Here is a 15,127-nt window from a genome sequence, read left to right as displayed (position 1 = left end):
CTGTATGTTTCTGTGTTGTGATTGTTAAATGTAGTCCATGTCTGTTTCATGTGCTGAACTGTCATTGTGATGATGTTTTTATCTCGTCCTGTGAAGCAATGAAATGTAGCACTGTGCCCAAGATGAATTTCCCTTAGGGGACAATAAAGTTTACCTTACCTTATTAAAGGCAAAAGCCCAAAAAAAAATCTTTAACAAAAAAAAAAAAAAAAAAAAAGTTCATACAAAGCTAAACTGTTGTCAGACGATGAGTACTGAGATTAAATTTCAGCCAAAATGTTTTGTGTGTTTTGCTCTCCATACAGACTGGTCACCTGCAGACGACCATAGCTTGCTCAACCGTGATTGGTCAATAGTATTTGGACTACAAATGGAAACCAGAGCCCTTCAGATGCCAAAGCCTCGTCCTGTTTCCCACAGATTCTTTGTACATATGCAGATATCTCTTTACAGAGATCATATGTGACACTGATGGAGCACTTGGCCCCTGCTTTCTTTTTGCAATAAAATAAAGTAAAAACAAATATGAATAAACTAAAAATCTTCATAATGTGACGAACATCTGAATAACACCTCATCATCAATGTGTAATAAGTTGCATTAAGATTCCTGGTGACACTGTGCAGCATGTTGCCATGACTGAGCGATCCCAACACAGCCTCACTGACGGGACTTAACGGCTTAAAACTCCTGAACTTTCCATTTCAGAGTGCCACAAGTCCGTGAGTGTTGCTCCACCCTGGTACCCGACCAGGCAACAATATTTGGAACGTTGTCCTCATCTCCATCTGTAATCACCACGAGCATGAGCCTCTGGCCAAAAATAGCCCATCAGATAATGCTGCTGCAGGGACATTAGCGGAACATTACACACACACATTAAACAGCCAAGCATCTCATCAGCACTCCGTCAACACAGCCGGGGCCAACAAATAGCTCCGGAGATGGCGTGATAGCCATGCGGTGGGGATTTTGTTGGCATGCATGAGCTTTGGAGTTACAGTACAAGAGCAAGTGTTGCTACCTAAAAATGCTGTTGACAAGCTACAAGTCCAGAGATTAAAGCAGTCGGGAGGTCAGAGAGACGGGCAATGACCTTCCACTGCAGAGTCTGTCTTCTGTTGTTGGCTTGAGGACATTGGAGTCATGTTCTTAGACTTGTTTCTGTCAGTCTCAGGTTTTAACAGCCAGAGTGGTTTCACATTCAACATAAGGTCACGTTCACATTAAAAGCAAATGTGGCCCAGATCTGATTTTTTCCAAACTAGTGTGAACACAAATAATACTTTTTCAAAACAGATCTGATCCACTTTCAAATGTGGTCCTAGATCTGATACGTATCTGATCACTTGCAAACACTGTGAGGACGGACATATCAGAATTCATGTCTGTTTCTCTCATACAGCCATCAGGTTTTCCATGTTAAACTGCACAGGTTATTTAACCACTGAAGGCTGCTGTAGCCACACCACTGCTGCAGCAGGCTGCCTCAGTCATCAGCCAAAAGGAGCCTGACTGCCAGACGCTTTCTGACGGGAACAGTTTGCCTTCATGTTGTGACAGCGTTGTTGCGAGGTGCCATCAGAGATACTGGAATATTCCTCTGGACATCATCAAGTTTGGAGGAACCAGGGTTCTCACACATTTTCATGGACAAAATTTTATAACTTTTCCATGACTTTTCAAGAACCAATGATACAAGTTTCATTTCAGAAAAGCATGCACTTCACTGTGTCTGCTGCACTTGCCGGCCTGGTTACAGTACTTTTCTACACACACACGAAAGAGAGTCTTCTCATAACAAACACTGCCACACTGTGTCACATTTACACGTAACGTCTTAAAGCAGAAGACTTGGCCGGTATGAGTCATGGAAAATGGGAATCGTACTAATCTTCCATTTGTGTCAAACATCAAATAAGTTGTTTGAGTTAATTTATCTTACTTGATGTTGCACGACATTGCGACTTCTGCGCATCACAATGTCGATGCTGAAACGATATATTGTGCAGCCTTAAGCTGACACAGATTACAGCTACCTTATGTCAACACTTCAAAGATGAATGTGAACAGTTTCGGCAGAAAGATCAGATCTGGGGAAATAATCAACATCGAGCTTTATTCCCTGTAATGTGATTGCAGCTTAAGATTCAATTTATACACAGTGGCTCTTTAAGGCTGATTCTGACCTGTAGACTCATTCTGAGTCTGTTTTAAGACTAAATATCTTTAAATGTGATTGTTTAGACAAAAAGAAATTTAATAAAATAAACGGTTTCTTGTTTTTCCATCAAAAAAATTTCTGTAATTGCTGAAAAAGCTTTAAGACAGTAGATCATCATAAAGGAAGACAAGGTTTGTAGAAAATATTCTTTAAGAGTTAGATGAATAAAACATTGTACAAAGAACATCTTACAGATTTTTTTAGCAAGTCACAATCTTTAAAATCTTGTCCAAGAATTTCTCCCTCAGCTGAGCTCAGTACAAACTGAGAAGTATGTGACAGAAACAGAATTTAAAGCTGGTGGAATATTTTTGCTTTTTGATGAAGACATGGAGTCAGAGAGCGTGCGGGGCGTGATGAGCTGGATTTGATGAGCACACACTTGACAGGCTGTTGGATTCCAGTAAATTGATATTGATGTTCAGTTGGATTTAGGAAGAACTTTTAATGACCAGTTTGATTTGAGAAACCTGCACTTGAGGCTCAGTGAGACTTCAGGATGAGTTGGATTTGGGGTGGTTGACAAACATTTGGATGTGTGGAGCTCACACTTGATGCTCAGTTGGAGCCGAGGAGCACACATGTGACAGGCTGGAGTCAGAAAAGTGAGCAGTTTTATTTTGAGCACACACTTGGGGGGCACGCGCTTCAAAAACCAGCTGTAATTTAGTGAGCAAACCACAGCAATTAAAATGCCATGTAACCCCCTGATGAGGCAAAAATACAAACTCCTGCGGCACTCCAACATGCAACTAAATCTAAAAACACAGAACTGGAACGTTTTTTACCCCCAAATTACTAGAATCAAACCCCGCGCTGAATGAGAGGCGACAGATTTCCTGTAAGTCCTGATCCACATGCTGGCTGCTGAAAGATCAGTCACACGGCCAAGTTATGAATGAAATCAGATTTTAAGTCACAGCAGTGTCACTTATATTAATAACTGTCCTATATGATCTGATCTGCTGCTTATTCCTTAAACTGGCGACGTTGGATGTGAAGTTTATTCTATTGTTTCACTCAGCTGACGTCACTCTGCAGACATTCATATGACATAGGCGACAGACTCCTCTCCCATTGCCAGCAGACCAGAGCTGTGTACACGGCTCTGCAGCAGACGAGTATGACGACTTTCTGTGTGAAAACAGTGTTTACATCTTTTTATACATCTCTCAACTTATTCAGTTTGTCTTTCAAACTTGATGCAGAATAATTTGGATCAATGTTTAAGGGCTGCTTGGGCATTTAGTGGCAGCCTGTCATTGCATCTCGACGATAAATGAGCAAAAATGAGCGTGTTCTCTTGGGTGTTGTGTTTCCATCACTGCCGATTGGAGCCAGAGCTGATAAATACCTGTGACTACTGCAGAGTCATTTGACCTGGGTGTAAATGCAGATTGTAACCTTTCTCTTTACATGTAAAGCCAGACATCAGGGGTTTTTGTGCAGTGGAACAGAAGCTAAAGGTGGAGTGAGCGATTTAGCTTTAGCCAGTGAGCTATGTTACTGGGTGCACTGGTAGGACATGAGAACACAGTAAACCTTAGTCTGCATTAGAAGACAGAGCAGAAACACAAATGTTTCAGTGAGGAACTGCTGTGTTTCCTCTCAGGTTTAAACACACTTCACAAGGGTTGGGTTAAAATAATTGATTCATCCAGTTTAAATTGATCTACATTTGAATGATTCGATATTGATTCAGAGCCCCCTCCTTAACTCACAGGCCATGTTTACACATCCACTGAAAACAGAATCGTTTCTCATTTTCATTTTGAAAAAAGTTCCGCATTTAGACGTCAACGTTTTGATAACAATCGTCGTGCACACGGATCCACAAAAATGACCAAAAATGCTGCAGTATACATGCCAGGCCAGTAGTTGGCAGTGTGACGCTTACGCTTCCTTCTATAGAGCAGCGATGTATAAACAAACAAAATGGCAGCCGCACAAACAACTGTCTGGACGGACGACGAGGTGGAGTTGCTACAGTAAATCTTCACTATGATGGGGAAGTGTTGATAAATTCAACAGGGTGAGCAGCACAAGCAGAGCTCGGGAGTCCGCCATTGTTGTTGTGATGGTCGACTTTCTCGTGCATGCCCAGTGACTGGAACCGTAATGCGCATGTGCTAAAAGTCTCCGTTTTCAGAAGAACTGCATATTGCAAGTTTACATGACAACAGAGACGCTGCCGTTTCCAAAAAATTGCACTCTGGAACCTGTTTTCAAAACGATGTGTTTTCAGGCACCCTAAACGCTGCTGTCGTGTAAACGACCGGCCAAAACGCAACTAAAGTTTACCGTTTTACGTTGAAATCGCTGTCGTATAAACGGGACCACAGACTCTCACTGCACAAGCACTTCACCTCAAAAACTTGATCTCCATCCATTCACTCTCTACCGTTTATCCGGGGCCGGGTCACGGGAACAGGCTGAGCAAAGTCCTCCAGACGTCCCTCTCCCCAGCAACATATTTCCAGCTCCTCCTGGAGGACCCCGAGGTGTTCCCAGGCCAGATGAGATATATAATCGATCTTTTAAAGGAGAACGATCACGCTTTTCCTCTTTTCTGACCTATAAATGTTGTTACAATGTTGCATACTCGTGTTAAACGATGCCAACGTGTCAAATAATGAGGTTCGTGCATTTGGAAGTGAGCACTGTAAGCTGTTTTGGATGGCTCTGCACGCTGTGTTTTACAGTCTGTTTTTAAACACTGTAGTCCATGTGACTTTAATGCGTGCCGGACTTACTTATATGGGCATGCCCAGGCATGCCGGCAGCCCTTCTGAAGTCCTTGGGAGTGTGACCAATCACAGCGGAGTGGGCTCGGCGGGAGGCGAGGGCCGGGGGGTGGAGTAAATTACACAGACCGTTTTTGTGGGATGCAGGAAATACAAGGAAGCAGTGCAGCGAGAGGCACAGCGTCCTGAAGATCTACAAAGCTTTGTGTGCAGGTAATTGTGTGTAGCTGCTCTATAGGAGTCCAGAAATCAAATACAAAGGCCCGAAAATGAGTATAATAGGTCCTCTTTAAAATATACCTTTTACCGCAGATGCATAGAGCTTTAACATCCTTAATCTTATCAGTATTAAATGGGCCGTAGTGTTGATAAGATGTGACCTTTGTTTTAAATAATTCCTCGTACAGTTTCCAGCATTAATTCTTTGAGAATCTCATGTTTGGCTCAATTCTTCTTGTCCTTTCTCAAAGAATGTTGTTTTTTAGGATGTGTTTGGCGAAGACAGACTGACTTCATAAAACGTGCACATGAAACAGGATGTTAAAAGAGATCCATGGGTCAGAAATTCTGGCCGCGGCCCGAGAGGGTCCTGTTCAGGATGAGGAAACCTGCCCGCTCTGTGTGTGTGCAGGAGCTGGATGGGAATAGCAGCCACAGTGTGTGTGTGTGTGTGTGTGTGTGTGTGACAGTAAGCTGATAGCTCTGTTCGCTGTGTTTCTGTAACCTGACAGACAGACTGAAGCAGCAGGACCCTGTCGTTCAGCCATGTTGCTACAGGCCTCTGAACGCCGACTCTGACTGAGTCACCGCCACTGTGCTGCTGACAGCACAGCTCAGCTGAGAGGAAGACGGAGCGGACAGGTATGTCTCTGCAGGTTTATCTATCTATGGATCTATCCACATTAAAGACGGAGGATGTGACTGTACATGTTACAGAAATCAGAGCGTAGATGTACGACTTGAAACTGACATGAAACTAATTAAACTGAGCTTCCTGAAGGCTGACATCACCTGTGGGCAGGAGGCATCGCTGCTGATTTATCACCTTATAATTGGACTATAATTTAATATCCAAAATATTACAATAACCAAGATAATGTTTCCTTTAAAGGTTCATTATTGTCAGTTTGAAGATTCCTCCAAAACTATCAGCACAAACCAATAATCCTTTCTTTAACTACATGTTTTAAATGAGAGGAAACAGAGTCTGAGCTGACGTCCTGGCCTCTGTAAAATACTTTTTAATGACCTGAGGGCTGATTTTGCAACGCCAGCGTCTAATGAGTCAAACACAAACCCTGAGGCAGAGAACACTTTTGATTTAATGACTCGCTGTCAGTATCAATGTAAGAGAAGAAATGGATAAATCTTGTAATGTTTATTCACGTTAGAAACAAACTAGGGCTGCAACTACAGTTCACTTTCATCACTGATTATTCTGACGAACATTTAATGACTCTGTTTTCGGTCTAAACATATAATATCAAAAAACATAATCAAGGGGACGTCCTCTAATTTTTTGTTTTAGCTGACCTGCAGTCCAAAATCCAAAGATATTCAAATGACTATAATGTTGGACAAATAAATGCATCAAAATCCTCACATTTGAGAAGCTGGAAACAGATAACAGATGTTTGGTGTTAGCTAGAGCTGTCAAGCCATTAAAAAAATAATCTCATTAATTACATGCGCTGTGATTAATTAAATGTGCTAGCTCAGACCTCTGGGTTTGCTGCTAAATACTTTGCATTAAAGTGAGATTTCAGACTGAAGTTCTCTGATGGTACAAAAATTCCAGAACCTGCAGATAACGCTGCTCCTATCAACAGCTCCATCTGGGCGTTTTTTAAATGTAAATGTTCAGTTCATGAGGCCGAGCAGCGTCGTCTCGTCTCCCTCCATCACGTGACAAAGACACTGTGGCCTTCAGTGACACACTGGGTCAAAGGGCACCACAGAATGCCATTAATCAGCATTACGTTTTTTTACACATTATTTTTTCTGTGATCAGTTAATTGAAATTAATGCAATATTTTGACAGCCCTAATATTATCGCATCAAAGTTGCCGATAAACTTTCTGTTCATTGACTAATTAATGAATTAACAAATCATTTCAAAGTCCCATCATCAATTTCCAATAATAAATATTTGCAACAGACACTCAGTCTCCCTCTCCAGCTCTGCATGTTTCCTCTGCAACATCTAACAAAACAGTTACACAAACAGGAATGCACTTGCTTTGCTACGACACATCTGACAGAATAGTCACCACAAACCAGCTGACACACAATTAACACTTCGTCAGTCATCCAGCCTTTTTTAAAGCTCCAGTGTGTCAGATTTAGGGGTATATATTGGAAGACATGGAATATAATATCATCAGTCTGTTTACTTACGTGTTTAATCACCTGAAAATCAGAATGGTTGTGTTTTTGTTACCTTACAGCCGGGCTCCACCGACTGCAAAGGCGTCACGTCAGCGTAGCGTCGCGGCGTATTCATTTGGGCTCCACTGACTGCGCACGTAGAGAAGCCAGCGGGGTTGTTTACCGTTTGCCGAGCCGAGAGGCTGCATGTAGGCTGCATGAAATGTTAAAGCATTTTCCACCTAAGTTATTACATATATTTGAGTTATCTACAAGTTTACTGTACTGTTTGTTATCTACTCGCTTTCAAATGTCCGCCACAGACATTTACACAATGTCACGGATAAACATGGGTAAATGCATGAAAACAAATCATCACATATCACCTCTGATAATGGTTTATTCGTTTAAAAACACATTGTGCTCGTTTAGCACACTATTTCATGTAGTTTTTATCTGCTGGAGGGTCGCGTAGGGGAGCGTAGCGCGACAAAAATAGAAGAGCCGCGTAAAATAGAGAGTTGTCGCGCTGCTCCCGTTGCCGGTGGAGCCGCTGTAATTGATTAACAGGGGGGCGAGCTGCTACAGGACTCGTGTTGCAGACGTGTCGCGCCGCTGACGTGCCCAGTGGAGCCCGGCTGTTAGAATGAGTCGTTTATATCTACATAGGGAGCAGGTCCTCGTCTACAGAGATCACCATGTTGCACCGCCATGTTTCTACCTAGGCCAGAACGGACAAACCAAAACACTCTAGGTAGAGACATTTACATTTTTGCATCAGCCTCTGCAGTAAGCAGTGTCAGAAAAACACTGATTTTTTTTTAACATTAAACTTCTTTATTCAGTGTTTTTCCTGGTTTAAACAGCGGGTCTGTTTGTTTTGTAGAGGAAAGACCTCTGCTGATAATTCTGCTCCTGAACAATGAACTCTGAACTCTCTCAGGAGAAGCTTCAGTTGGTTACAATCTGCAGTCCACACCACTAAACGCCACTCAATCTCCCTAACACTGGACCTTTAAGGTGGTCTCTGGTCTGTGGTCCAGCCTCATATTGTGTCAGTTCGGTTGAAATCAGACTGCTGCAGGTCCACTGGAGGTTTTACAGAATGACTGAACGTCTTCACATTCCCTCTCTGACTCATGATTCTATCTGTCTGCCTTTTTTCTGCAGATGGTTATAGATTTAGTCAATAATAGATATGTCCCAGCCTAATGGACAAAGCTAATGCTAATACACAAGGACATTGCTAATGGTGAAGGCTAATATGGCCAATGTGCAGTACTGATGCCAACACACAGCAGCAGACGATGCTAACAACTGTTTGATGCTAATAGGTGGTGGAGGTGCAGCTGAGGACGACCTGAGTCGATGCTAGTGCTGTTAGCATGAAGCTGCGGTGACTGAGTTCGTACATTATGTGGTTTAATGAACGACTGACTGCAGACTGACCCTGGATCTGATGAGTCCTCTCCTCTGACTCAAAGAGACACTCAAGGTCAGGTTAGAGTTCAGATTTAGTTCTAGCTGTCTGTGTGTGTGTGTGTGTGTGTGTGTGTGTGTGTGTACGCTCTGGATGGTGTCTGTGATCCCAGGTGGGCTGTAGGGGAGGAGCAGAACAACAAAAAAGGATGCAGCGCCAGGAAAGAGGAGAAGGAAGACACTCTCCCTTTCATCTCTCTTTCATCATCCCTCCTTTTCAAGCTGAGGACAGAGAGAGCTCCACTCATCTCTCTCTCTCTCTCTCTCTCTCTCTCTCTCTCTCTCTCTCTCTCTCTCAGACGCCTTTTGATGCCTTTCAAGTCGACCAAATGTGCTTTCCGGCTGCCATGCACTCTAACAGAAAGGTCTGTGTGTGTGTGTGTGTGTGTGTGTGTGTGTGGTGTGGGGGGAGTTGGCACGGCGCCTAATTACTTTAAAGTCACAGACAGGTAGGCGGAAGGTGTGTGCGTGTGTGTCTTTGTCTGAAAACTAAGAGCTTTGAACTGATTTGTTTCCTACCACCTTGTTCTCTGGTTTTATGGGAGGTGTGAGCCGCCCGGCACCCAAAGGCTTATTTGGCTCTTTGCCACCATGAGACAGAAACACTCTCCTGTGCGTCTCCAGCCAGATTCAGACCACTGACAGAGCACCAGCATGACCAGGGTGCAGTGTTGGTCTTTGACAGCTATTTTAGATTTAGTCTTTGTGTTTAGGCGAAGATGGTTTTAAGTTTTAGTCATTTTTATCCTTCTTAGTTTTAGTCTACGAAAATGAATTACATTTTAGTCATTATATTTTCTACATGAATTTTATCTTTAAACTAATCCAGTGAGGCTAATTCATGCATCAGAGGAGCTAGCTGCTAACAGCCACCGCTGCAACTAACAAACTCCACAGATCCATTCAGCAGCTCCACCATCCACAGTCAGACACACACGGCTGATTATTTACTGCTGAATTACAGCTCGCAACTCGCACCAACCCAAACATCCTGGTGCAGACTATTTACTGGAGTTTACCAGCATGTCGCTCATCAGGCATTTGAAGATGATTACAGACATGGCTGTTCTCAGCTTTCAATGTCCAATAGTTCACTAACATTTTCAAGTGTCTTCAACAAAAATGAAACATAGACTTCATCTTAGTTTTTATTATCAAGATGTATGTTTAGCTCATCATTGTCTTGTTTTTGTCATGGAAACAAGGTTTTTGTCAACGAAATGAACACTGTCAGGGTGCACATTGAGATTTTAATAATACCTAGATAACAGATGCCAAGATGGTGCCTATCTATTCCGATGCAGTTGCTCACCTGGCTTGGTAAAAAAGTTTCTAGCTTCCGGGTTTACTTCCGCGGTATGTGGCCCACTGAATATGCAAAGTAGTGTTTCTCCAATCAACATAAAACACACTGAGGAATTTATTGCTTCAGTCGACTACATTTACCATCAACACTGACTGCAACTCCCTGCATTGTTTTTTTTTTCAGGTCATACGGGTTCACAAAGCTTACGGTGAGTTAGATTTAAGACTTTTGGGGACTTTTTAATGCCGCCAGTTGGTCCAGGAGCTTCTTCTCCATGATGGATGTTTCAAGGCATATTTAAGGATGACTCAGGGGCAGTTTGACAACTTGCTGTCTATCATCAGGCCGTATAGCTCTGGGTATCCAGCAACCACTACCACCAGTTTCTCCTCCATTGTTTGCCAGCTGTAAACTTGTTGTCATGACCACCACAGAAGGCCCGCCTCTCAAATCATCCCATTGGACAATGGGAAAAAAGCGGAGATGACGTGGGGCACATTTCTGCTCTGAGTTGACATTTTTTCAACTCCTGCAAAAAAACCAGGGGCCTAGACTGCAGAAATGTGAGACACGTATTAACGCAAAAGCAGCGAGCAAAAAGCTTCATCCTCATTAAAAACTATCACCAAAAACCGCCTCCAGCTGCTGACACACTTCCTGTGTCATCGAGGCCTAAAGCTAAACCTCCCTGCTGAAGTGACCTTGAGCAAGAAGCTCCAGGGTGAAAGGAGAATTTCACTGCAGGCTTTAATAAACAATCATTATTATTTTCAGAGGTCTTGAAAGGTACCGCTGTTTCTTGTTTTCTCTCAGGAGGAAGATGAGGAAGAGGAGGAGGAGGAGGAGGGGGGGGCTATAGGACAAGTCTGGACATGATGCTGCTTCCCATCTGTCCCTGCATCACCGAATCACTTCCCCTTGCCCCCCCTTAATATAAACCACAGACTTGTTCTGGAGGTTTCCATGACAAACTAAACTAATTAGGGATCATTTTCCTTTTGCTTTTTTCAGTGATCTCTGGAGGGCTGAGCTGAAAGGTAAGAGTGACGTACGTGTGTGTGTGTGTGTGTGTGTGTGTTTTGGAGAGAGACACACAGAAACCTAGAATCATTCAACAGACACATAATAAACATCAACTAAATGACAGGTATGTTGGATTTCTTTGTGACAAACTGATGAACCTTTGTTGAACACAGTTATCAGTGTGTTTGTTGAGTTTAAAGCTGCTACAAATGCAACACGTGTCGAGTCCTCCTCAGATAAACCTTTGATGCAGCACCAAAACTGACCTGATTGATGAGATCAGTTCTCAGCTGTGATGTGACAGACACATGTACTGACATTAAAAACATTCAGCATTTACGCTTTCTGTTTCATTCATTCAGTCATGGTCACTTAAAAATGACTCCAGTGAGTTCTCCATGTTGAGTCACACAGATTTTAGATTTGTTAAACAGGTGGCGTGTGTGTGTGATCTGTGCTCGCTATCAGCAGAGACAAGAAGTTGGATCGGTGCGTTCTCAGTTCGATCCCATTTTCCAATTCACTGTCTGTGTGTTTTATCTGGAACATGTCAAACAGAACAATAGCTGCTTTAGTTTATGCACGGATGATTAACACGTGTGATCAATTAAACATGCAGATCACAGCGCAGTGCTGTACAGTACGCTGTCACTCAGTGAACTGATAAAGATTCATCACTCAGAAGACTTAGCTCTGTGGCATTAAACTGGATGAAGGGGATTTTCCTTCAAAGAAAAACAAACTGAAGCTTTTAGAGATTTGGTGACAGCAGCAGAAGGAGTGACGCCCTGAACAGGAAACAACAGGATTTACAGGAAATGTCCAAAAATCCAAAAAACACTAACTTTCACAGGCCAGTGTTCACTTCCTGTCAGATTGTAAAGCCAAACCCTGTTCTTTTTCCCTAAACCCAACCACATGTGTTTGTTGTTGAGGGAAAAAAACATCAGTTGGCAGTGTTGCACCAACATAGTGCTTTTATTTTGAAAGAGACTGTATGCAAACTGTACATTTCCTGTGAAAACAGAAGTGTAGTTTGAAAACAGACAATGCATGTAACAGGCTGAAGTTGACACAGCGTCCCAGAACGTCAACAACCAACACACCCAGGGTACCTTGGACGTCATATGTGGACGTGGAAAGTCCATGACCAAACGTGGACATGTGACGAGGTCGCAGTGAGGATGTGTGTCCTCTGTTCGGAGGGGAAGGATCTTATTGTTTTCACCATTTGTTGGTCGATGTTCATCGACATCATCATGACACCACAACAGTCCTGAACATGATCCCGTCCTGCCAGCTGTCCCTTTCACACAGACATTGATCTGACACTGTCACTAGCACTGCTGCCAGCTTAAGGGTGAGGCAACTCTGTCCCCTCATTCCATAACTGTACCTTTCATAAAGAGCTGTGAGACGTAATAACAGCGTCACGTTCCCCCTTTAACACACAGAGTACAGACTGCGACTGATTTTGTCCATTTACATATAAAAGTCGTCAAAGTTGCTTGTTGTTGGTTTGATTTTCCTGTGTGTGGTTCTGAGCTCAGAAAATACACACTGATAGCCTTCATCTGACACAGTTGCTGGGGCAGCGTGCATGTGTGTGTGTGTGTGCGTCTGTGTGTGCATGCATGTGTGTGTGTGTGCGTCTGTGTGTGCATGCATGTGTGTGTATGAATGTGTATGTGTATATGGTTTAATGATCCCTGTGTCGCCCTCTCTGTGTCTCCCACACCTCCCCTTCTCATTAGTGGCGACGCCTGAGTGGATTAACCACAAGTATATACACACACACACACACTCACACACACACACACACACACACACACACACACACACACACTAACGAAAGTAAAGCCCATCAAAGGGAATCTATCTGCCCCGGTTTAGGAAAGACAAACTGTCATAAAACACGGATTTGTCCTCAATGCAAACCAGAAGCCCTTCTGGCAGGAGTGTGTGTGTGTGTGTGTGTGTGTGTGTGTGTGTGTGTGTGTCTGTGTGTGTGTGTCTGAGACAGGAGCCAGGAAACAATATGGGATTGTTGAGTGTGTGTCCAGGCCATTCGGATATTGTTGTAAGCAGTGTGTGTGTATGTGTGTCTATGTGTGTGTGTGTGTGTGTGTGTGTGTGTGTGTGTTACTGGATCTCAGATGAAACTAATCAGGTTAGTAACTGAAGTGGACAACAGAAACAAGCAAAGAGAGAAAGACATTGAGGTGTTGTGTACTTGATGAGCTTGATTATAACAATAAACAGGATAAAAAAACAGATAACTCCTCCTCCTCCTCCTCCTCCTCCTCCTCCTCCTCCTCCTCCTCCTCCTCCGATGTGCTGCGTCTCCGTCACACAGACAGAAAGAGGGACGGACTGAGAGCGGAACCAGATGGATGAAGACATGACGAGATGAGAGAGTGAGAAGGAGAGACAGCAGACACTGAGGAGAGGATGAGAGCGTGCTCCAACTCTCCAAACAGAACAACAGTGAGTGTAGACCTGGCAACAGTAGACCAGCAACGCCGGACACACTCGCAGCTCTCGCCCGAAGACACAGTCTATAGAAAGAACGCTGTGACAACATCACTTTACTGAGATTGATGATTCAATGATTCAAACTCCATTCTATAAACACAACAAAGTCAAGGTGGTTGTTGGAAGCTCGACATCATCTCTGTAACTAAACGTCCATTTCTATCATCGCTCACCTGCTTATAGAACAGGAGGATAAACAAAGTAGCCCAGATGTGTTTAACTCTGGCCACATTCTTCAGCTCCTCCTGGGGGTAATCTATGTAATCTCTCCAGGGTTTTCTGGGTATCCTCCCAGCTGGACACGCCCAGAATACCTCAAGAGCAAAATGCCCAGAAGGCATCTTTACCAGACGGCCAAACCACATCAACTCTCAGTGCAAACGAGATGTGGATACTTTCCGAGATCCTTCCAGATGTCTGAGCTGCTCACTCTGTCTCTGAGGGTGAGTCCACATTTATAATCTTACTTTATTAAAGCCAACAGATCAGGAACAGACTGACTGATACAGACACTGCCAACAGGCTGGCCCCTACGATCAACCCTGGCATCCTACATCACTGCAGTATTTCACTCTGGTGTTGGCACTACTGCTGCATGATATGAGGAAACTATGTGAAAACATTGTTGAACATCTCAATAACAATATTACCTGCCATGAATAAACAGATATTAGAGTGAACTCAGTTCATGTCTCAGACTCGACAGTATCAGTGCTTTCACCACATCATCTCTCCGTCATCCCAAATATCAGCAAACAGCTTACACGCCATTTTTTAAGCACCAGTTTCTCTCTGGCATTCACACTTTCGTCTGTGCTCACTCATCTTGCCACACTTTTGTCCTTCAGCCATGCAGAGTAATACGGCAGCACTGGGTGAATAAACTTAACAGACAGATTCTGACCAATCAGACAATGCTTATCAGTGACGGTTCTGCCTGATTGGCCAGAGAATTAACAGCCTGCCGTGTATCCGACAAAATTGTGCCTACAGATAGAGTTTAATTCGTTATTGCCAAATTAAAACTGGAATACTGGAGCCTTTTACAATGTGTTTATGGCATGATGATAAAAAATTAATTTTGCAACACTATAAGGCACACAGTTAGAAAAATAATAATTAATCAACTGTGCAATATTCTTCAACATCCTAATTTATTTTCACCAACGCTGCTCTTGAATGTATGTTAAACATATGTTGTATATATATATCTTATTTCTATTTCTACTTATGGATATATTGTCTTGTACACTGTAGCATAAGGAACATATTTTATATTTCTGAATATTTTACACACTAGTGTTTGCACTGTAACATAATACACAGTTTATTTTTATATTTTCACATACTTCCTACTTTGTACTTCTTATTTTTACCTCTATAGTTCTTTACGCTTTACATCAGAGTGACTTTAACGTGTCACAATTTTCCTCCAGGGATCAATAAAGT

At 42.9% G+C, this 15,127-nt stretch overlaps 1 protein-coding gene across 2 annotated transcripts in view; it reads right to left on the bottom strand.

Annotated features, from left to right (window-relative positions):
* bbs9 (Bardet-Biedl syndrome 9) overlaps positions 1 to 15,127 on the bottom strand; it is a 245,101-nt gene that overhangs the window by 59,663 nt on the left and 170,311 nt on the right. The gene's annotated exons all lie outside the window — the stretch shown is intronic.

Source organism: Epinephelus lanceolatus, chromosome 10 (genome assembly GCF_041903045.1).
Source record: "Epinephelus lanceolatus isolate andai-2023 chromosome 10, ASM4190304v1, whole genome shotgun sequence".
NCBI classification, from domain to species: Eukaryota; Metazoa; Chordata; class Actinopteri; order Perciformes; family Serranidae; genus Epinephelus; species Epinephelus lanceolatus.
The sequence above is the reverse complement of the archived record's forward strand: the minus strand, read 5'-3'. Positions and strand labels throughout refer to the sequence as shown.